We start from the raw sequence: 24,755 nt of genomic DNA on the forward strand, positions 1-24,755 counted from the left end.
GAAAAAAAGTTTAATGAGTTGTTTGTTATAAAGGTGGAACAGGGTAATATATATTTTAAAAATATATTTGCAATTTTTTATATGGCTGCATTGCTTTTAAAAATGGAACCTGCTCATGAATGAATTTGAGCCTAGTCCCTAATGATTCTATCATTAAATCTTTGATTTTTCAAAAATGCTGTGTATTTGATAGAAGGGTAAGATCCTTGAGGAATATAACCCCATTCCACTCCCTGGTTCCCTGTTTCTCTCTCTTCTCTCTTTTTTTTTTTTGTATGTATTTATTTACTTATTTATTAGGCTGTTCTGGTGGTTGCAGTATGCAGGATCTTGGATCTTTAGTTGTGGCATGAGGACTCTAAGTTGCAGCATGTGGAACCTATACCCCTGACCAGGGATCAAACCCAGGCCTCCTGCATTGGGAACACAGATTCTTAGCCACTGAACCATCAAGTAAGTCCCTCTCTCTCTTTTTTAATTTCCAGAGCCTATAAATAAGATGACTTAATGAAGTATCATGACTCCAGAGAATTTATGAGAATTTTTGAGGTGTAAGCATGGCACATGAGAAGTATCATATTAAAACTTTTCATAAAAACAAACAAAAAGAACTTTTTCATGTTCTTTAAAATGGTATTGATTTTTTAAAAATAAATTTTATTCGTGTAGAATAGCATCATATTTATAGAAAAATTGGAAAAATAAGATATAGAGTTCTATTTTGCTCTGTAACCAGTTTTCCCTGTTATTGACATCTTACATTAGCATGATATATGGTATATTTGAATTATTGAATCAAAGTTGATAAATTATTGTTAACAGAAAGTGAAAGTGAAAGTGAAGTCGCTCAGTCATGTCTGACTCTTAGCGACCCCATGGACTGCAGCCCACCAGGCTCCTCTGTCCATGGGATTTTCCAGGCAAGAGTACTGGAGTGGGGTGCCATTGCCTTCTCCGATTGTTAACAGAAGCCCATGCTTTACTCATATTTCCTTAGTTTTACGTGTTGTCCTTTTCCTGTTCTGGAACTCCACCCAGGATGCCACATTACACTTAGTTATCATGTCTCCTTAGGCTCTCATGGCCATGACAGTTTCTCAGACTTCTCTTGTTTTTGATGATCTTGGCTGCTTTGAGGAGTATTGGTCAGGTATTTCCTAGAATGTTCCTCCATGGTGATGTCTTTCTTGTGATTTGTCTAGGGTCATGAGTTTTGGGGAAAGACCACAAGGGTAAAATGCCGTTGTCACCATATCATCATGTCAAGGGTACATACTATCAACATGACCTGTTTGGTCGATGTTAACCTTGACCACCTGGCTGAGAAAGTGAAAGACAATTTTAAAAGATTTGAGAACTTGCCTATCTGCCAAGGAAAAGAGTTAACAAACATGGCAATATGCAACAAACAAACAAATATGACAAGGCTCTAATCTGTGACTCCCAGGATTTACTAAGTAAGAAAACATCACTCTTCACATGAGCCTGTCTTCTTCTTCTCCCCATATATCCGTCTGCTCCAGCCCTCCCTGCCTTGGCATCGATATATGCTTTTATTATATCTTAGTGAGATATTCATATTTATATTATTTCAGAAAGTAAAATGCCATAGACCCTCCAGAACTAATTGGAAGCTCTCATGTAGAGTTTTGTGCTATGAAGACATAAGCTACTTTTACATCAAGGGGGAGATTTTGCACATAAAGACATCTTTCTTTCATACTGACAAAATGAATGCATTTTAGAGAGGGTCAAATTAAAACTGTGCTGCTGTGATGAATGTCAACTGCCTAAACCTCTGCAGATCTGGGTGAGATGAGACTTGCAATGAAAGGAGTCACTGGGGAGCAAGTACTCTTAAGTAGCCTCACTTTCTACCTCATGTTGTCATTTCCCCACTACAGTTGACCCATTGGAGTTGCTTAATAAAATATTGAATGAATGAATAACTCAGAATTTGAATAAAGAGCTGAGAAGATATCAAAAGTAAACTATTCTAGAGATATGATAACTGTCAGGTCTGCTGCATGTCTTTCTAAGGAATGGACTCTATCCATGCCCTTTGCTCCATAAAGTCTTGGTTCATTCTGTCAATTGCACACCCTAGCCCAAAACACACAGAGATTGGACAAGCCTGACCCAAGGACAGCCAATTTATAGTCTTACCACTACCCAGAGGCTGGCATACAGAGATGAGCTGGCTTAACTTAGAGTCTTCCTCTTGAGAATTTAGAGTGAGGAAAAAAGGAATGAATTGCCAGCAAGCCATTTTACTGGCCTTGTCAAATTGAGAAAGAAAAGCTATGTGCAAGATGAAATTATGAAGTGGCCTGAAGAAGAGAGAAAAAAACTGCTTAGGGAAAGATTACCTTGAGGGAATCTGAGTCAGAGAGAAGCCAGCAAAGCAATATGAAAGGACCAAGGGAAAAAAAATCAGTGCCCAAAACTAGGTAACCTCTAGGGCCTGTAACTTGTGATCCTTTCTGATTTGTGTGAAAACTTCAAATAACACCCACCTCTCTTCCCCAAAGTCAAGTGAGTCTCAGTTCCTTAGAGTTCAAAGAACATTTATGAAAACAGTAAAGTTCTGTAGGCTTCTGGTCCAGTAACAGTCTGTTAAAAGATTTTTCAAATTTGAACAATTTTCCTTATTAAAAATATATAATTATAATGCCTTATAATTGTGTATCTTACAGTCAAAATTTTCAGTTTACTGTTTGCTAAAAGGTTTAGTTGAGAGCCCCTTGGACTGCAAGGAGATCCAACCAGTCCATCTGAAAGGAGATCAGTCCTGGGTGTTCATTGGAAGAACTGATGCTGAAGCTGAAACTCCAATACTTTGGCCACCTCATGCAGAGTTGACTCATTGGAAAAGACTCTGATGCTGGGAGGGATTGGGTGCAGGAGGAGAAAGGGACAACAGAGGATGAGATGGGTGCATGGCATGACCGACTCAATGCACATGACTTTGAGTGAATTCCGGGAGTTGGTGATGGACAGGGAGGCCTGGCGTGCTGCGATTAATGGGATCGCAAAGAGTTGGACACGGCTGAGCGACTGAACTGAACTGAAAAGGTTTAGTTAGACATAATGGAGGAAAGAGGAAGAAGATAGAAAGAAAGCAATGACCACACCCCTGCCTTTCCCAAGAGCTAAGCTGGAGCTCTTTTCACAGAACACGCCCACATTCTTTCGCCTCCTTCTGGATGGAGCCCATTGCAAAGCTTTGAAGTCCAATTTGTAAATGCACCTGGGAGATGCATAAATCTGCTTGTTCCTAGAAGTTACTGGGCTGCTACTCTTAGTCATAGTAAAGGCATGCATCTTTCCCATTGTTGATGTTTTTATGAGATTGGTTATGTTATGTGCTTGTTGAGTAATAATAACATTGCATCTGTTATTTTATAACATGACCGAAGAGTGTATTAAAATAGGCTACAAGTAGAGTATTATGTATAACAACAGATTTATGAAACACTAATTAAAAGATGACTTATTTAGACCAACAAAATATTTAAATAAAAATATTTGGACAATTATGCTTCCCTTGAATGTAGTCTCTGTTTCTTTTTCATGGTAATTTATTTGTTCCCTTTAGAGCACATTTATTGATACTTTTCTTAGAGTTTAACTTTCCAATTTAGAAAACTTTTAAAAAAAATCAACAGTTAAAAGTATAACTATGAAATCCAGTTAATTAAAAAAAAAAAGCTGTTGTTTTTAGTAACAGACAAAAATTTGGTACTTTCTGTGTGCTTCATGAATTTTTTGAGCATGAAAATTTGAAAAGATTTTATTACTACAGCTTATACTTGAAAAATAAGGGGGAAGGTTTATCTGAGTATATAAGTTACTTACCGTCCTTATGTGAGATTCTTCCACAATTGCAGATCCAATACTAAATATTCACTATTAAAACTATCTGAATATAAGTGGAACTCCACAGTTCAACTGTCTATTGTTCAAAGGTTAAGTGTACATCTAAAGGAACAGAACATCTACATGTCTCATCAGGTTGATTCATGGGATGGCCCATAGTGTTGGGTAGAACATTCACTCAATGTTGCATATGGATTCTAAAATGTAGGGGGAGTAAGGCTGCAATGAAAGAAAATAGAGCAGGGTGTGTGGGTTTTGCAAACCATCGAAGTCAACAGACACTTTGCATTAAATGTTTTATACATTCAATGGTTCACTTACAGGGAATTGTGAAAACAGAACTTGAGTTATTTGTGTGACCTTATAACGGTTCCAACTCCTTTTGTCCAGAGATTGGCTACACAAAGATTGACTATTTGTTGGTGGCCTGCATAAGCCTACCTGTTTGAATTGGTGTGAGGATTATACTTGTTGGACATTGAAGTACTAACTGAATAGACCCAGATGCTAGTTACTTTCTTATACACACACACACAAGTACACACACACACATATATATGAGAAAAATATACATATATTTTCTTGGAAGATGCTAATGGGTTAAAAGTATTCCTTCTCCTTTCCTTGGAAACTATGTGCAGCACCTGAGATAATGCTGTATCTACAGGGATGCTTCTGTGAATGTTGTGGTCCCCAAGAGATGGTTATGCTATTTCTACCCCATAAGAATATGGAAAGAATAACCAAATTTATTTTATTTGTTTCAGATCAAGAAGTTGTGTATTTTGGTTTCTGTTCCCATTTTTCTTTTTTTTTAATGTATTATTTAGAGATCTCACATCAGGAGCTCCTTCTTTTATTTTCTGCTTTTAATTCTTTTGGCTGTTCCTCTCAAATTATAAAAGTGATGAAGAGTGCTATGAATATTTCTGTGGAAAGCAAGATAAAAAGCCTAATGAAGGCTTATTTTCACACAAATGGCACTTATGTTTTCTTCTTTGGTGCTTCTTAGAATTTTCCACTAAAGTAGCTCCAATGGCAGAGGGTCATGAACACAAACCTAGAAATCCCCAGTCTATATTTTGAAGAACTTGAAGCAAACTGCTGTAAACAGTATTTCTTGGATGTATTCTGTTTTTTTCTTATTCATCTTTGTTTTTGCCTTATAATAAATATTCACATTTTAATGAGTTAATATAATTTCCTTCAAACCTTCATATAAAAGTAGATAATTGTGAGAGATGTATCTTATACTTCTTGTGAGTTGGCTACATATCCACATTGGTGTGTACACTCAATTTAGGTATGAGCTAAGAATTGCAGAAGATGAATTATTTTGCTATGGTTTAAATAATTGGCTAATTCATTTATGATTTAAAACATTAATTACAAGTGATACAAATATACAAACAGAACTATCAAGTTTATGATATCCTTGTCATAACAAAAGCTTAAGTTGTAACAAGAGCTTATGACTAAATTTTTCTTAAGAAATATGTGATGATTTGTTTTTGTAAGCTTTGTCTAAAAGTTTATTGGGGGCTTCCTTGGTGGCTCATTAGTAAAGAATCCACCTGTGGGACTTGCTTGGTAGCCCAGTGGCTAAGACTCCCTGCTCCCAGTGCACGGGACTGGGGTTCGATCCCTGGTCAGGGAACTAGATCCCACATACCACAACTAAAGACCTTGTGTGCTACAACAAAGAGCTGGTGGAGCGAAATAAATAAATAAAATATTTAAAAAAAGAAAAAAGAATCCATCTGCAATGCTGGGTACACAGATTCAATTCCTGCATTGGAAAGATGCCCTGGAGAAGGAAATAGCAATCCACTCCCAGCATTCTTGCCTGAGAAATCCAATGGACAGAGGACTCTGGTAGGCTATGGTCCATGGGGTAGTAAAAGAGTCAGACACAACTGAGTGACTAAACAGCAACAACAGTAACAAAAGTTTATTAGAAATAATGAGGTGTTTTTTTTTTAATGTAGCTGTCCTCCCTGATATGAAAAAAACAGCTAACAAAATTTTATGGACTTCAGAAAGTGAAGTTTCTCAGTCGTGTCCGACTCTTTGTGACCCCATAGACTGTAGCATACCAGGCTCCTCTGTCCATGGGATTTTCCAGGCAATAGTACTGGAGTGGATTGCCATTTCCTTCTCCAGGGGATCTTGCGTTGTAGACAGACGCTTTACCATCTGAGCCACCAGGGAAGTCCTTGGACCTCAACTTGCTGTCTAATAAAAGTCACCTCTGGCAAGATCTAACAGCATTTTGTGTGTATTTCCAAGGTTACCTGGTGACCTTTGCTAAGTAAGCTGGAGGTAGTAAGTGGGTCCATTAACCACAAATTTCTCTCATTTGCCACTCAGGGTTCTTTGATTCTTTGAAATCATGGGATTCATCCCTGGAAAGATGCTCTTTTCACTTTGTACATGTGTGTGTTAGTTGCTCAGTCATATCTGACTCTCTGCGACCCCATGGACTATAGCCCAGAATGCAAATCCAACTTGTTCTCTTGGGGTCCATGGCCCAAATCTCTCTTTTTCCAGGGCCAAAACAAGAACTAATAATTTTAAAATCATTGTGAAGGCAGCACTATGAGTAGAGAATGTCAGTCTCTGGGATTGTGTTAGAGTCCTGACTTTGCTCACTTACTATGTGACCTGTGGCAGAAAGTGAAGAAGAACTAAAGAGCCTCTTGATGAAAGTGAAAGAGGAGAGTGAAAAAGTTGGCTTAAAACTCAGCATTTAGAAAACTAAGATCATGGCATCCGGTCCCATCACTTCATGGGAAATAGTGGAAACAGTGGCTGACTTTATTTTTTGGGGCTCCAAAATCACTACAGATGGTGAGTGCAGCCATGAAATTAAAAGATGCTTACTCCTTGAAAGGAAAGTTATGATCAATCTAGACAGTGTATTAAAAAGCACATTACTTTGTCCACAAAGGTCCATCTAGTCAAGGCTAAGGTTTTTCCAGTAGTCATGTATGGATGTGAGAGTTGGACTGTGAAGAAAGCTGAGTGCCGAAGAACTGATGCTTCTGAACTGTGGTGCTGGAGAAGACTCTTGAAAGTCCCTTAGACTGCAAGGAGATCCAACGAGTCCATCCTAAAGGAGATCAGTCCTGGGTGTTCATTGAAAGGACTGATGCTGAAGCTGAAACGCCAATACTTTGCCCACCTCATGTGAAGAACTGACTCATTTGAAAAGACCCTGATGCTGGGAAAGATTGAGGGCAGGAGGAGAAGGGGACGACAGAGGATGAGATGGTTGGATGGCATCACCGACTCAATGGACATGGGTTTGGGTAGACTCCAGCAGTTGGTGGTGGACAGGGAGGCCTGGCATGCTGCAGTTCATGGGGTTGCAAAGAGTTGGACATGACTGTGTGACTGAACTGAACTGAACTGATGTGACCTGTGCATGTCACTTCACCTCCTTAGCTCAGCTTCCTCACCTGTAACACGGAAGCATCACTACTTACAATGTTGGGTTGCAAGAATGATTAAAATAGTAAATATAGATAAAGTGCTGTGAATGTTATCTGGTATTACAAAATGATTGGGTAAAATTTACCAATACATAAGTGACTTTTATCATATATGGATATTTGTTTTATTTTAAAAGTGCCATCAATGCAGGGTTAATTTCAGAGGGTGGAACTCAGACCCTGCACTCCCAAGCGAGTTAGAACAGCAGACATTGAAGTGTCGTCTGCCACCCCCACTCTCATAAAACAGTGACAATGGTTCACAGCCTGTATCTCCCCTAAGTCTCTGTCCCAAAAGATAAGCCATGAAGCTGTTGAAAAGAAGCCATCCATCATGACATCACTTGATATAATTATTCTTTAGAAACTCAGCTGTCGGCCTGAGGTGGAAGTGTGCTGGGCAGGGCTATCAGGAAACACAGCTGAACAGGCTTTGTCTCTCTGGCGCTGTCTTGTCTCTACAGAGTATTGTTCCAGGGTATACATTCTTTTGTTTGTTTCCACGTTTGGACTGGCAAACTTTAACCTTTCAAAAAGTCAGTGATGAAGATGCTTGTTGACACTGACCTCAGAGACTACTTTTCAATGGAACCACTGGCTATTAACGGTTTTTCCATCACCTTAGTCCCTTATTATCTTTTGGCGATCAACCCGATGTGGATATTTTTCTTTGTGTTGATAGCTTAGCAACCAGACTTTGGGAATCCATGTTTATACTGTTTAAGACCAGTTTTCAGTTGAATCTGCTCCCACTACAGCACTGAGATGATACTTCAGAATGAAAAGGGCCTCATTGCAGCTATAAGGACATGCAATAAAAGCAGGTTTCATAAACAAGAAGATATAGGTATCGTGCATGGAAAGAACAATGAGAACAAAGCTCTCTTGATTATGTTTAAGCACTTGAACCTCTAAAGAGACAGAAGAATCAGGAACATTCATAGTTCAAAGAGCCTATCTGGAACAAGAGTGGGATTCCCATCTGAGGAGGAGGTTTCCATGTGACTGCTTCCATCCACTGGTTGACTATCTGCCTGAGGTCTGGAATTGTAAACCTAGAGAGGTCTTCTCTTAACAGCACTTCAAGCACTTGCCCTTTTCCCATTATCCCAGACAGGTAGAGGTGTAACAAATTTATAAAATGGTGGTTTTATGACTCATCTATTAAAAAGAAAGATGAATGTGCACTCTTTACAACAAAGGTTCAGTGGTTATTGACATTATCAAACTCAAATTCACAAAGAGCTGGTTTAAATATTAGGTCTTCATTGTCAAACGTTGAAGTACATTGGGGACAATGAGAAGGAAAGGAGGTTCTGAAATCTACATATTGGAACTTAGGGACTGAGGTGGTATGTATTTCAACAGTGTTTAAATCCAGTATGTGCTAAAGAGTAAAATTATAGACTTCATTTCCAGACAGATCAAGGTTCAAATCCTAGCTTTGCTTCTCAATGTGTAAGACTTTTCTAGCTTCTTCCAATCTTGGTGTTCTCCTGAATAAAAAGAAAAAATTTACAAGGTTGTTGTAATGTTTTAAAAAATAATGTATGCAAGGTTCTAGTATGACAGAAATTGAATAAATGATGGTTATTATTTAACTGCTAATTGAAGGCAATGAAGGAATAATACATTTTGTGATTTGATTTTGTAGCTACAGATACAGGTTACATTTGGCACAACTCTCCTGAGTCAATTATGTAAGCATTTCTGAAACTTCTGTTAATACTATGTGCCACATCATTTGTAGTTATTATGGCATAGGAAGAAGCAACAACAAGCAAAGTTGAAGCTTATCAGTCTGTGTTTTCATGGCATTGTATCTGATTTCTTTTCAAACTTAGTGATCCTAACATGTAGTGGACAACTACTGAATATTTTTGGAATAAGTAAATGGGCCAATGAATGTATAATTTAAGGTATGATTTCTGCTCTGAAAGAAGCATGCAGTAAAGGCGAAAGAGATACATGTACACAAGTAACAGTAGGGAGAAAGACAGGGAAGGACATTGTTAACCCATCTCGAAGATTTGAACCAAAATGTTGTTTTAAAAGCCTAAACCAGTGGAATGATAATGCCTGTGAATCCTTAATGGACGGCCTGCTAAAATATCAAATCCAAATACCCTTATTGATGCCTGCTAGCTTAGAGCTAGGCAAAGAAACAAAGAAATGAATGATGTTTAATTGGGGTTCTTGAGGAACTCACGATGTACTAGAGCTCTTACTGCTAAAGTCTTTATATTGTTACCTTGAGCTAGACCAAAAGCTTTACCAAATAGAGGGCTTGCTGTGTATATTTCCAAGTATAAACAAAATCATGCCATATACCAAACTATGCTTAATAAGTGTGGTTGATTAAAAACTAATTTGAGGAAGGTACCATATCAGGATAATACCCAGATAAATATATGCCAATGGAGTTATGTTTAATAACATTGAAATTGCATCTTTTCACATTTTTAATTATAGTGAAGTCTGCATGTTCCTGGGGCATCCCTGGTGGCTCAGATGGTAAAGAATCCACCAGCAATGCAAGAGACTTGGGTATGATCCCTGGGTCAAGAACATCCCCTGGAGAAGGGAATGGCTACCCACTCTAGTACTCTTGCCTGGAGAATTCCATGGACAGAGGAGCCTGGAGGCTTACAGTCCATGAGGTTGCAAAGAGTTGGACATGACTGAGCAACTAACACCGCACGTTCAAGATTAAATTAAGAGAGACACTCTCAATCTTTTTCCCCCTAAAAATGCTTTTTTTTTCCCTTGTTATTTACTAACACAAGCCACTCCCCATGATTCAGAATTCATTCATCTACCATCTTTCTTTTGGTTATTTTGTTGGGTTCCAGCATCTTTAGCACAAATTTATAATGAAAAGAAGCAGAAGAAAAACTCAGATCAGTGATTTGTCATATCTATTTGCTGTCACCCTGAAATTTTATATAAAAGATAAAAAAATAAAATTGTTAATTAATTTGATTGACTTTTTAAATAATCAGAATTTGAACTTCTTGACAATTTGGTTATCTATCTACTCCCACTGTAGGCCATGTGATTCCACATTTACCATCATCGGGGACCACAAACCAAAACCAATCCCTGCATCTCAGTCTCCCTGAACTCAGTTTTTATTTCAGAGAATGGCACATAACCCAGTTAAAGACAAAGGAATTTTTCTAGGTCTTCTGCAAAAGGTGTCCTAGACCTTCATTCCATTGAATGGATCTAAGAGGATAAAGGATTCCAATGCTGCTATTTTGTAATTTAGCTAAGACTACAGACAAGGCAGTGGCAACCCACTCCAGTATTCTTGCCTGGAAAATCCCATGGACGGAGGAACCTAGTAGGCTGCAGTCCATGGGGTCGCTAAGAGTCGGACATGACTGGCGACTTCACTTTCACTTTTCACTTTCATGCATTGGAGAAGGAAATGGCAACCCACTCCAGTGTTCTTGCCTGGAGAATCCCAGGGACAGAGGAGCCTGGTGGGCTGCCGTCTATGGGGTCGCGCAGAGTCGGACATGACTGAAGCGACTTAGCAGCAGCAGCAGCAGCACAGTAATACAGCTGAAAGCAGAACTGATGTTTCCATGGTACCATTTTGGGCCTGACTACAGACATGCTGAAGCCATCCTCTGATCCTGAAAATTGCAGTAATAATAACAGTATCTTTTCTCCTAGGCCATTTTCGCTGGGATTTTGTACCACTTTGATTTTCCAGAACACCTTCTAATTTTAGATAACTTTCTTCTTTTCAATTAAGACAATTAGTTGTGTTAGTTAACTGTAAAACCCAGCATGCCTTCATTTCCATACTACTATAAGACTTTTCATATAAACGACTGCAACAAAGCTCTCTTCCGTTTTACATAATTTTGCTCTGCTTTTGGTACAGAAAATACTATTTCTTTATCTGTGGATGTCAAAGATGATTCTCATGATCTTGTTATTTTATGTAAGTTGGAATTATTGAATTCAGACATCCAGGAAAAACAAAACACCAAACACTAATTCCCTGAATATCTCCCTACCAAACTGCCAATAAGATCATGTGCGTATGCATCGTCTCTGTTTTTCCTGTTAAGAAAACACACAACCCTGTCTATGAAAGGCCCATTTCTCTACTGGTGCTTTGACCTTTCTCTGTTTCAAAAAAGTCTTTCCTCTCTTAAAAAAAAAAAAGCAAAGCAGAAAGTAAAAAGGACAATTATCCTCCTATAAGTATATTAAACAGTGAATGAATGAATGAGTAGATGAATGAATAAAACCTCTCCGCTCTGCTAACCTTCATGATCCTGCTTTTCTTTCAAGCTTCTCAAAAGAATGATCTTCATTTATCATCTCCATGTCTTAATTTTTTCATCGATTATTCACTCCAAGTTGACTTTTACCCTCTTCCTTCCACCAAATTTCTTTCATCAAGGTTATTAAAGACCTCGCTGTCAAGAAATCCTGTAGTCACTTTTAGTTTTAGTCTTCCTTATCTTTTCATTAGCATTCACTTTTGGATATCCATTCCTTTTGAAATATCCTATGCCCTTAATTTTCACTATATTACAAGTACTTTGGCTTTTTTTCTAAAGTATTTGATCACTTCTCTATTTTTCTTTTCCAGGCTGATCTTTCTCTACACAGACATCAATTATCAGAATTCCTCAAAACTCAAGCCTATAACTAAAATATATCCTTGCCAAGGCCATTACAAAATTTATTTTTCCTTTTGAATACAAGAATACTTTGCTATGTCAGGGAGTAATATTACGATAGTTCATGGGAAAGAAGACTATTTTGAGTTCCCAAGATAATTTTGCTTTCCAAAGAACTTTGAGTACTTTCAAGATACTTCTTCCTTTCATGACTTACCTAGGGGGATAAAAAAATAGCTGATGGAGTCGGTGTAGGGTCAAGGAATAAACTAGTAAGAAGCAGAGGGAAAAGAAAGGAAGAAGGGAGAGAGGTGGGAGAGAAGTGGTGGAAATGAAAGTGAAAAAAGTTTTCTTATAAATGTCTGAAGTTCTAAAACCTCTGGGTCTTACAAACCAGATCCAAGTAAATGGCCTTTTCCTTTCTCTCTTTTTTGATTAGGTATTGGGTATGCTGAGGATTTGAGAATGATTATATTCTAAAAGGTTCCTAACAAAGAATCTTCTGGTGAATGTGTAAATCCAACCCCTGCAACAACCAGACAGTCTCTCTTCAATGTCTCCCATTAATGCTGTTTCTACAGGTCAAGGCAGAAAACCTCAATGCTTGAATGAGAGGGGGGAAAAAGTGATCTCAGTCTCTTAATGTATTCCTAGTGGATCACTATCATTATCTGCAATCAGTTCTATATATAATTAGAGGGCTTATTTTTGCATTACAAAAACTATCCCTAATTATGTGTTATTTGCAAATTGCTGCAGATCTACATTCATCTTTATGACGAAACGAGGGTCTTGCTCCTCACTGTATTAATATCATTTCTACATTCTTTTTCTCCTACTCCATATCTCTTTATTTAGTGGCAGGTCATATTCAAAATGTGTTTTAAAAGCATTCACCTATCTTTCCAGCCTCCGTACGTGCACTGTGTCAAAACACCTATTCATCACTTGTCTATCCTCTAGCAAAGGCAGATGGAGATAAGTCACTAAGACAAAAGCAGACACTATAACAGGCTTTTATACAAATGTTGTGCTTTGCTATCTTGAGGTCTGACACAGATGCTTACTCTAAGCATTTTCTTGTTTCTTTGTTTTAAAGTATCTAGCAAAATTATAATAAGGGATATCCTTTTGGTCTGGACCTCCCTCTAGGCAAAAGGGATTCTTTTAACACTAAACAAATGAGCCCATGCTATCCTGTGACTGAGTAGAGACAGGATAATGGAAAATAAGTTGATTGCTTCTTCAAACTTTTAGCATACCTAAGAATTCATATGAACCCAGAAGGTGAAAGAAAATTTTTTCAAACAAGAACAGTTTAGAAAACTAAGGAATATGCAATTAGAACAAGTGATTTCACAGTCTTCAAAATTTATTTCAATGATTGACTAGGGTTATTGCCAGAAAATGGTTCTAAAGGCTAAATATATCTCCTAACATATAAATCAACAAAATCCTGAAGGCACTGTAAGACTGTGCTCAGTAACAAATGAAAGGAAATTCAAAGGGGTTAACAATGTGTCCTTATGGCTGTGTGAGGCTTGTGGACAACAAGAATTAGTAAGTTCCAAGCATTTGCAAATATTAAGAAAACCATTTTCATTTTCAAGTTTGAGATCAAGTTGAAACATTGAGGATGAGTTGTGCAAAAAAGACCAGAAGTTAAATCTCCATTCTGAGGCTTATTTTCATTAGAAGTAGAAGACTCAATAGCAATAAAAGCAGTTATTTATATTGATATCCATTATTTAACATTTAGTTATAATATATATTTATTAAAATGTAAATTGTCTTGTCTCGCATTTTTAGCAATGTAAAAAATCCAGTGTAGTTGAAAATATATGAAGAAACATCACAGTATGGCATTGAATGATGACTTAATGAAGTAATCTTTTAGGATACCTGAGGACACAACTTTTCATCATCAATATTATTACCAAAAACATTTATTAAGAGCTTCTCGCAATTGTTCTCTGTGTTAGGAAATCCAGTATTCCTTTAAAAAGCCAGTATGGGTTCAAATATTTTTCAACCTCTTCTAATCTTTTACCTTCGTCTGCCACTCATATTCATGATTCTCCAGGATTCAGTATTTAGTCCATATAACCTTCTTAAGTCGGAGAAGGCAATGGCACCCCACTCCAGTACTCCTGCCTGGAAAATCCCATGGACGGAGGAGCCTGGTGGGCTGCAGTCCATGGGGTCGCTAAGAATCGGACATGACTGGCGACTTCACTTTCACTTTTCACTTTCCTGCATTGGAGAAGGAAATGGCAACCCACTCCAGTGTTCTTGCCTGGAGAATCCCAGGGACAGGGGAGCCTGGTGGGCTGCCGTCTATGGGGTCGCACAGAGTCGGACATGACTGAAGCGACTTAGCAGCAGCAGCAGCAGCAGCAACCTTCTTAAGTAACCTCACTCCCTTTGCCACTATTAATTAGTCTCAATAAATATGATAGTAATCTGAAGGCTAGACTAGTGTAATGGTTAAGAACACACACTCTGGCCATGAACTTAAGCTGCTGCTGCTAAGTTGCTTCAGTCATGTCTGACTCTGTGCAACCCCAGAGGTGGCAGCCCACCAGGCTCCCCGTCCCTGGGATTCTCCAGGCAAGAACACTGGAGTGGGTTGCCATTTCCTTCTCTAATGCAGGAAAGTGAAAAGTGAAAGTGAAGTCGCCAGTCATGTCCGATTCTTAGCGACCCCATGGACTGCAGCCCACCAGGCTCCTCCGTCCATGGGATTTTCCAGGCAGGAGTACTGGAGTGGGGTGCCATTGCCTTCTCCGACTTAAGAAGGTTATATGGACTAAATACTGAATCCTGGAGAATCATGAATATGAGTGGCAGACGAAGGTAAAAGATTAGAAGAGGTTGAAAAATATTTGAACCCATACTGGCTTTTTAAAGGAATACTGGATTTCCTAACACAGAGAACAATTGCGAGAAGCTCTTAATAAATGTTTTTGGTAATAATATTGATGATGAAAAGTTGTGTCCTCAGGTATCCTAAAGGATTACTTCATTAAGTCATCATTCAATGCCATACTGTGATGTTTCTTCATATATTTTCAACTACACTGGATTTTTTACATTGCATGAAAGTGAAAAGTAAAAGTGAAGTCGCTCAGTCGTGTCCGACACCTAGTGACCCCATGGACTGCAGCCTACCAGGCTCCTCCATCCATGGGATTTTCCAGGCAAGAGTACTGGAATGGGGTGCTGGCTACCTAAGTTCAAATCTCATCTCTCACACTCACAAACCTATTTGAGGCTCCGTTTTTAAATCTGCAAAATGCAGAGAGTAATACCTACTTGATGGAGGTGTGAAGTTTGTATGTGTTACCATAGTAAAGTGCTTAGAACAGTTTGTCACGTTGCAAGTAGTCAGTGCTTGTTGTTATTATCTTTATGTCATTGGTTCCCAAATCTAGATCTCTAACCAGTAACCAAATCTCTAAAACAAACAAACAAACAAACAAAAAAACTCCTCAAGAAAAATAAAGTGTTAATAGCCTGCACTAGTATCCCCTGGGAGGTATATTCAAAAATGGGGATTCTCAGACTTCATCCCATATTTCGTGAATTAGACGATCTGGGAATGAGACTCAGGAATCTGTGCTTTAACAAAATGTCCAGACATTCTGATACAAAATATCATTTGTAACCATTTTTTTTAAGTTTTATATTTATTGTCTGAGTTATCTCTACTGGGTGAGCCTCAAGCAACTAGACCTGAACTTGTCCCAAACTTGTTTCATCATCTCACCCTCAGAAGACATCCCTTCATGATCACTGGCATCACCTAAGACTCAACATGACATCCTGAAGGTATCCTTGACCACTGACCCTGTCAATCCTGTATTTGATCCCTATGATTTCCATATTTTCTAAATATATCCTCCTCTCTCCATTCTTATTGTTACTGACTTCATTCATTTGACAGTTAATTATTCAGTACCTACTGGATGGCAAGCAAGGGATATGGCCATGTATATGTTGAGATTTCAATGTAGGCAAACTCTTGGTATTTCTCTCCTGGACTATAATAATTGCCCACTGACTTGTTATTTGTGTCTTGAGTGCTTTTCGAATAATCCTTCACACTGCTTACTAAAATGAAACCCAGTCATGTCAGTCTCATGTTTAAAGCTCTCACTTCTAAAATAAGGTTAATCTCTAAGGTGTTAGAAACAACTTTTGCCAGGATGTGCTTCTTCATGTTACTCTTTCCACCTAGGACTTTTGCTTCAAGAACATGAGGAAATTGTAGATCCCTCTCCTACACCACGACTGTCAATTAAACACGCATGTGCTCAGGTGCTACACTTTCCCAGATATGTGGGAAACACATAACTTTGATATGAGAGCAGAGATGGAGGGCCTTTAGCCCAGCCTTGCAGGATAAGAAAGCTTCCTGTTTCATGTCTCAATGCCTTTCCTAGTTGTGTTCTTTCTCAATACCTCTGCAATCCCATTGTCCCCTCACCTCAATTCCCTGTTTTCTAATTTACCTTATTCATCCTTCAAGATTCATCCTCCCCAGTCAGTCCCTACATCTTCATGCGAGACTGGCTTAAGGGACTCTTTTCTGGTATCTCAAAGAATCCTTAGTATTCACTGCGTAGGGCTAACATGATTGATTTATGTGTTCATCTTTCTGACCAGACTGAAAACTTCTTGAGAGCAGAAATCAGTATCATTGGTGAATTCCTGGCAACTCAGGAGTAAAGCAACCATAGAAATATAGGTACTGTCCCAGCCTGACTACCTCCCCTTGTTGTCTCAGTCTCGGTTGGTTTCCTCATCCTTTATAAGAGCACATTCAAACTCTGTCCAATATTCTTCCTCCTCTTTACTCTGCAGTCACTCCTTGACTGTCCTTTGGCCATAAGAGCCAGCATTTTCAGAAGGGCTTCCATACTATGGAAGACAGACCTGAGAGAGACTAGACCATTCCTGGGAGTGGGGTCAGGTCATTAGGGTAGGGATTCCTGTTCCCAAGTAGTTAGAATATCAATAACCTCAGATATGCAGATGACACCACCCTTATGGCAAGAAGCAAAGAAGAACTAAAGAGCCTCTTGATGAAAGTGAAAGAGGAGAGTGAAAAGGTTGGCTTAAAACTCAACATTCAGAAAACTAAGATCATGGCATCTGGTCCCATCACTCCAAGGCAAATAGATGGGGAAACAGTGGAAACAGTGGAAGACTTTATTTTGGGGGACTCCAAAATCACTACAGGTGGTGACTGCAGCCATGAAATTAAAAGACGCTTGTTCCTTGGAAGAAAAGTTATGACCAACTTAGATAGCATATTAAAAATCAGAGACATTATTTTGCCAACAAAGGTCTGTCTAGTCAAGGCTATGGTCTTTCCAGTAGCCATGTATGGATGTGAGAGTTGGACATATAGAAAGCTGAGCTCTGAAGAATTGATGCTTTTGAACTGTGGTGTTGGAGAAGACTCTTGAGAGTTCCTTGGACTGCAAGGAGATTCAACCAGTCCATTCTAAAGGAGATCAGTCCTGGGTGTTTACTGGAAGGACTGATGTTGAAGCTGAAACTCCAATATTTTGGCCACCTGATGCAAAGAACTGACTCATTTGAAAAGACCCTGTTGCTGGGGAAGAATGGAGGTGGGAGGAGAAGGGGACGACAGAAGATAAGGTGGTTGAATGGCATCACAAATTCAATGGACATGAGTTTGAGTAGATTCCGGGAGTTGGTGCTGGACAGGGAGGCCTAGAGTGCTGCAGTCTGTAGGGTTGCAAAGAGTTAGACACAACTGAGTGACTGAACTGAACTGAATTGAACTGAACTGAAGTAATTGGAGCATGGTCTGGTTTAGGAGTGGGACCTGGACAAACACGTTTCCTTCACCTCACAGGGAGGGTGGAGGCCAGAGGAGGGTGTCTCTAAGGGATAGGACCCTGGCTATCTGCATTTAAAGGCAGGACCAACCCTGGGTCTAACAGTTGAATGCAGAGTAGTTTGTCATTTGTGCCTAGTACACAAAGGACGCTCAAAATGGAATTTTGGATAACTGTCTGACTCAGCATGTCCCAATCTGCCAAATGCAATGTCATGACAAACTCCTGTGCTGCGATCAACTGTAAACTGGGTGCCAAGAAAATTTGGGAAATCTTTTTTTTTTTTTCTTAATAAACAAAATACCGCAAATTTAGAGTTGCCACTCTTATGATATCACTCCCATTGGCAATCTGAGTTGCTTTATGGCAGGAGAGAATGTGGTGGTGTGGGGGTGGAGAGATGCTGGGGGTGAGGCTCAGCCCACGCAGTCTTTTCATAACAACTCAAGAGAGATTTCACTTATGGGGAGGCTATAAATCGTACTTTTACTTTCCCACAGTTTATTTTGGTGGGGAGCTTATCCAAAATTTTACTTTCACATGAACTGTTGCTGTTGTTTAGTCTCTAAGTTGTGTCCAACTCTTTTGCAACCCCATGGACTGTAGCCCACCAGACTCCTCTGTCCATGGGATTTCCCAGGCAAGAATACTGAAATGGGTTGCCATTTCCTACTCCAGGAGATCTTCCCAACCCAGGGATTGAACCCATGTCTCCTGCATTGCCAGGTGGATTTTTTACTGCAGAGCCAACAGGGAAGCCCCTTTCACATGAACTAGATTCCCTAAAAAATAAAACGCCTTAAAAATACTGATGGTTTCAAGTTTTAAACACCAATTTTACCCCGAGACTTTATAATTTAAATAAAAGGATTTCACAGAACTTCTCATCAGTATCTTTGAAATATATCTGTGTTTCCTTCCTTGTTGAAAACAGCATCATACTGAGAACAGAAAAAATATTATTTTTAGAAAAGGGAAGTTCTACTGGGAAGCAATCTCAAGATTTTTGGATTAAAAATATATGAATTAACCATCTACATGTCTAAACAAAAGCAGAGTCCCTAAGATGAAATATCGAATTAGTGTTTCAATGTCAAAATAAAAGAAAAATTACTAATAAAATTGCCTTAGTAACAAATCTTGATTAAAGAGAAAAAAGCAAAGAAAATTTAAGTCACAAAAGCATATTGAAAAGATATTTATAAAAAAAAAATATGCATTGCTGACCTACAAAATAGTATAAATGGCAGGCATCATTTTGACTTACCATTCCAAGATAGGATGCATTGTGTGTGTATGCGTGTGTGCTAAGTCACTCAATCCTGTCTCTGACTCTTTGTGATCCTATGGAATGTGGCCCACCAGGTTCCTCTGTCCTTGGAATTCTCCAGGCAAGAATACTGTAGTGGGTTGCCATGCCCTCCTCCAGGAGATCTTCCTGACCCAGGGGTCAAACCTTCATCTCCTGGGCTCCTGCATTGTAGGCGAATTCTTTGCCACTGAGGCAATGGGGAAGCCTAAAGGGGATTATTTAATCTCAAAAATAAGGTAATGATTAAAGTGAAGACGTGATTGTCCTTTGTATATTCTGACATATGTAGCACAAGTTCTATATTCAGAATCTGTCAATATTTAACTTATAATTGAAAATAACTATATCAGGTTGGCTTTAGGCTACAGTGAGTTTCGTTGTCATAGCAAGTAAACTTTGTGGTTGTAGCTGACAAATTCATTAAGCATCACAGTGCAAATGTAACCACCAAAAGTTAACATAATTTTAAACTGGAAATAGAAATATAGCTCTGGACAGCAAAAGCTAGGTTTAATATTTAAAAAGAAGGATTGGAGTCCTGATCATACAGCTGGAGTATCTTAAAGTGGTGTGTATTCTAAGATGAGTGGGAAGAATAGAATTATGATAAGTCTCCTATATATGAACCTTCAAGTTGTGAACTTTTAAAGATGCGAACATGAAGCTTACTAATGAAGACCTGTTGGAATGGGAGACCCAGAAAAGGGACAAAGAGATACTAGAGGAAGAAAGAGCAACTGAAGAATCAGAGATTCATGGTGCAGAAAATGGCAAGGGGATTTTTTTTATTTGAGGAGGCATTGTTAGTTTCTGAGGCATAGGACCAAAATGTAGAATGATACATGAAGGTCGCAGCAGTCATTCAGGATGCAATCCAATGATACTGTGTCATCTATGATGAGAAAAAAAGAGCTGCTACCCAGGGCTTTCCTGGTGGCTCAGACAGTAAAGAATCTGCCTGCAAAGTGAGAGACCTGAGTTCGATCCCTGGGTTGGGAAGATCCCCTGGAAGAGGGCATGACAACCCTCTCCAGTATTCTTGCTTGGAGAGTCCCCATGGACAGAGGAGCCTGGCAGGCTATAGTCCCTAGGGGTAGCAAAGAGTTAGATACAACTGAGCGACTAAGCACAGCATAGCACCCAGACATCACTGGATCATTTGTTCCAAGAGAGTAGATAGATTTGAATTCAGCAAGGAACCAGAACCCATACTAGCAAAGTCAGGGGTGAGTGATATTACAGCTTGCCCCCCCATCTTCTATTGCTGACAGTCCTTCAGCTCTACCATCTCCCACCCGACTCCCTCCTCCAGTCAATAACTCTTCTTGCCTGTTCACTTGATGCCAGCCTGTGTGAGCCAGCTGTTGCACTGTACTACTGTATTTTTCAAAGCACTGTACTGTGAGATAAAAAAGAAACACTTTTTATTTTTTTGTGTTTGCTTTTTTATATATTATTTGTGAGAAAAATGCATGTATTAAAGCGCTCAGTCGTGTCTGACTCTTTCTGACTCTTTGGACTCTGTACAGTCCACGGAATTCTCCAGGCAAGAATACTGGAGCGGGCAGCCTTTCCCTTCTCCAGGGGATCTTCCCAACCCAGGGAACAAACCCTGGTCTCCTGCATTGTGGCGGTTTCTTTACCAGTTGAGTCACAAGGGAAACCCCGTGAAAAAAGTATTATAAACCTATTATAGTACAGTACTATATAGCTGATTGTGTTAGTTGAGTACCTAGGCCAACTTTGTTGGATTTACGAACAAATTGGACTTATGAATGAACTCTCAAAATGGAACTTGTTCATATGTAGGGGACCTACCATCTATCATACAAGGTATAAAGAAAGTGAGAGGATCCAGTTTAGAGAAGAGAGAACTCCTGAGAGATTTGATAGTCTTTCCTAGGATCTAGAAGGCTATCATGGAAATAGCAGAAACCTAGACCTGCTTCCACACATAGAAATGTTCAGAAATGAAATAGTTACAAAGAAATCAGATTCCTGTAATAGGGGTGTTCACACGAGGCCATTTGATGGAGACGTTGTGAAGTGTTTTTTAAATCTGACTCAGACCTATTTGAGAGTCATGAAGTGAAAGCTTAGTAGATAATTATAGCATTTTTTCTCTAAACAGAGAAAAAATAAGAAATATTCATGTTCTCAGCCTGCAGGAAAGCTTATTATTTCATAAAACTTTTGTTACACAAACACACCACACACACACACATGCATGCACATGAATTGTGTTCTAGGTTTCAGTTTAAAATAATTTCTTCTTGTGAATTGCAGTCCAAAAAATAAAGCATGAAAGTCAGTGTTCTAGTTGTCATCTTCCTAATTCCCAGAAGAAAATCAGGAACCAGACACATCTGAGCTGATATCCCAGTCACAAATCTTTCATTTAACCTCTTTATGACTAAGTTCCCCATTTGAAAAAGTGGAGACAATCATGACAGCTACCTCTGGAGTTTATACACACCCACACACACATAATATTTTTAAAAGATATGTCTAAGTGCTTAATGCTTTTTAAAGATTAGGTCATCATTTCTGCACTTAACTTCTTTGAAATGACTTTGAAGAAAATCAGAGGTTATTAGGAATTTCCTGGCGGTCCTAAAGTGGTTAGGACTTGCCACTTTCACTGCTGGGGCCCAGGTTCAATACTTGGTGTGGGAACTAAAATCCCGCAAGCCACATGTCATGGCCAGAAAAGAAAAAGAAAGAAGGAAAGAAAGGAGGATAAGACAATCAGAGGTTCTTGAGGGTTTTTAAAGACTCATTCCTTGTTTTCTTCCGTCACTGACCCTGACATGTACAGACAGGTGGCCTTGATAAGATAAATAAATTAGGACAGTGTCCCGGGAACTGGTTGCAGGGGTGGGGAAGGGCAACAGAGCATGTGTTCATCAATTTAATACAATAACATGATTCATTCCCAGACACCCAGATGTAGCTCTCCGGGATTCTGCGATGACTTTGGAGAGGAAAGGACCCCTTCCATTTTTTTTTCAATGGCTCTTTTGCGACGGTTAACTTTGGCTGTTGGTGTCTCCCCAGCTGGGACATTCATGTTATCAGAGAATTGGCCCCTCATGTGTAAGCCCCATTGTGTGACCAAGGCTGCTGTGTGGGTTCTGTACCATTGGTGTTTATTGCTGTTTGGGTAACAGGAAGAAACCTGGTACTTTTGTACTGTTCAAACACTCATCCTATTCATGGCCACTGTTTATGCCAAAAGAAAATGTTCTCACAGAGAGACCAATAATTTAGAAAATATTTGAACGGGAGGTTGAATAGTTTCTATTGGAGTCTTTATTAGTGATCTTGATTTCTGAATACAATGGGACTCTGTTAGAAAATGTTCTCTACCATGGATTTGGTTTATTGCAAGCCAAATCTTGTTCCCCATGTACAGAATAAAATCTCTATTGCCACAAGACAAAAAGCTTGTAATATGGGTGATTCTTATTCCCAACTTCTGGGACAATAGGAAGATTTGTAATCAAATAATATATATTTATATTATATATATTTATATTTATTTGATTTATATATATATTTATATATATTTAAATTATATTTATATATTTATATTAATATAAATATTTATATATCAATGTGAATATATATAAATATATATAATATAAATATATATTATTTGATTACAAGTACTCTTGCCTGGAAAATCCCATGGACGGAGGAGCCTGGTAGGCTGCAGTCCATGGGGTCGCGAAGAATCGGACATGACTGAGCGACTTCACTTTCACTTTTCACTTTCATGCGTTGGAGAAGGAAATGGCAACCCACTCCAGTGTTCTTGCCTGGAGAATCCCAGGGACAGGGGACCCTGGTGGGCTGCCGTCTATAGGGTCACATAGAGTTGGACACGACTAAAGCGACTTAGCAGCAGCAGCATATTAATATATAATGTAATATAACTAGATTACAAATCTTCCTATTGTCCCAGAAGTTGGGGATAAGTATATATATATATATATGTGTATATATACACACATATATATCACTCATTGGGAATAAGAATATATATATATATATAGCACTCATTGTAGAAAATGAACAAACTACATAAAACGTGAGATGTCATTGCAGATATTTTAGAAAGTACAAAGGTGGTACTATTCATTATCCTTAACATTTAGAAACTTTCCAAGTTAGGATACTGAATTGGGTAGATATGAAAGAGATTTAGACTCTTAGGAATATCTGAAAGTTTGTTAGCTGATGACTTGTCTCTATTACTTTTCATTAAAGTAGTACAACTGAGGAAGACCCACTTCTTTGAAATGTTATTTATGGGTATATAATGAGCTATAAGTCCTCAAAGTCAAGCATGCTTTATCTCTCTAACAACTTTATTTATCTATAAATTAATGTCTAGAGGTCTATACCTCTTAATCCCCTTAACCTATTTCACTCTTCCCCAACTCCTATCTTAGCAACCACTAGTTTGTTTTCTCTATGACTTTTTCTGTTTTGTGCTTATTGTTTGGTTTTTCTTGGATTCTGCATATAATTAAAATCATATGCTATTTGTCTTTCTCTGTCTGACTTATTTCACTTATCTAAGTCCAGCCATGTTGTTACAAATGGCAAGACTTCATTCTTCTTTTAAGGTTGAGTAATACTCTTGTGTGTGTGAGCGGGTGCACGCAAGCACACACGCACATGTCTGTGGAAGAGAGGAAGTGGGATTTCAATGTATCTTACTTTGCTAAAGTAAAATTGGCCATTAATGAGCCTATTTCTTTCTTCTTCTTTTTTTTTTTTTTTTTGGTGTCAACAAATTTGTTTTAATATATAATATATATATATATACACTCACACACACAGTCACAGGCCAGTGTGACAAATACCCTTCTCTGCCCAGGAAAGGGCTCCATCATACTCCAGGCTCCTGGAGACTCTCCGGAAGGCGCCCAGGCCTGGCAGTCTTCACAGGTGACACCCAAGGTGGGAGGGCACTTTTATTAGACAAGTGGGAAAGGATGGGGTGCATCTTAGGGTGTACTGTCGGGCACCTCACACAGGCCCAGAGCTCTGCTGCACCCTCTTCAACAGCTCCTCATCCTGCATAGACAACTCTGTCAACTTCTTGCCCATGCGCTCATGGATGTCCAGGTACTTGGAGGCATACCAGTCCAGGCACACAGACTCGCCCTTGGACAGCTCTGCTTCCTTGTAGTGGGGAGGCATGCACTTCCGGTGGTAGGCACTGGTCATTCTGTTGTACATGGCGGCCATCATCTCTACTCCAGCTCTGCGGCCAGCTAGGCCCTGAGTGGGTCCATCTCAGCACTGCGCCCTGGAAGAGATCTCCTGCAGGCCTCCTAGCTCCGCGCGGCTGGGGCAGGGCGGAAGCACCTGGGGTGCGGCCGGAGGGAAGTACCGCCAAATGAGCCTATTTCTATAAAAAGCAATAAATACTTCGGACCCCCTAAATTCCTTTATACCTTCTCTATTCAGAAGATGTAGTCATCCTTTTAGTGGGCAGTATTTCTTAGAAGGGGTTCTTCAGACTGACTAATGG

At 39.1% G+C, this 24,755-nt stretch overlaps 1 pseudogene; it reads right to left on the reverse strand.

Moving 5' to 3' along the window:
* Positions 1-24,247: 24,247 nt before the first annotated feature.
* LOC102405080 lies at positions 24,248-24,516 on the reverse strand (annotated as a pseudogene).
* Between the last annotated feature and the right edge of the window lie 239 nt (positions 24,517-24,755).

This window comes from Bubalus bubalis, chromosome 10 (assembly GCF_019923935.1).
Source record: "Bubalus bubalis isolate 160015118507 breed Murrah chromosome 10, NDDB_SH_1, whole genome shotgun sequence".
Taxonomy (NCBI): domain Eukaryota; kingdom Metazoa; phylum Chordata; class Mammalia; order Artiodactyla; family Bovidae; genus Bubalus; species Bubalus bubalis.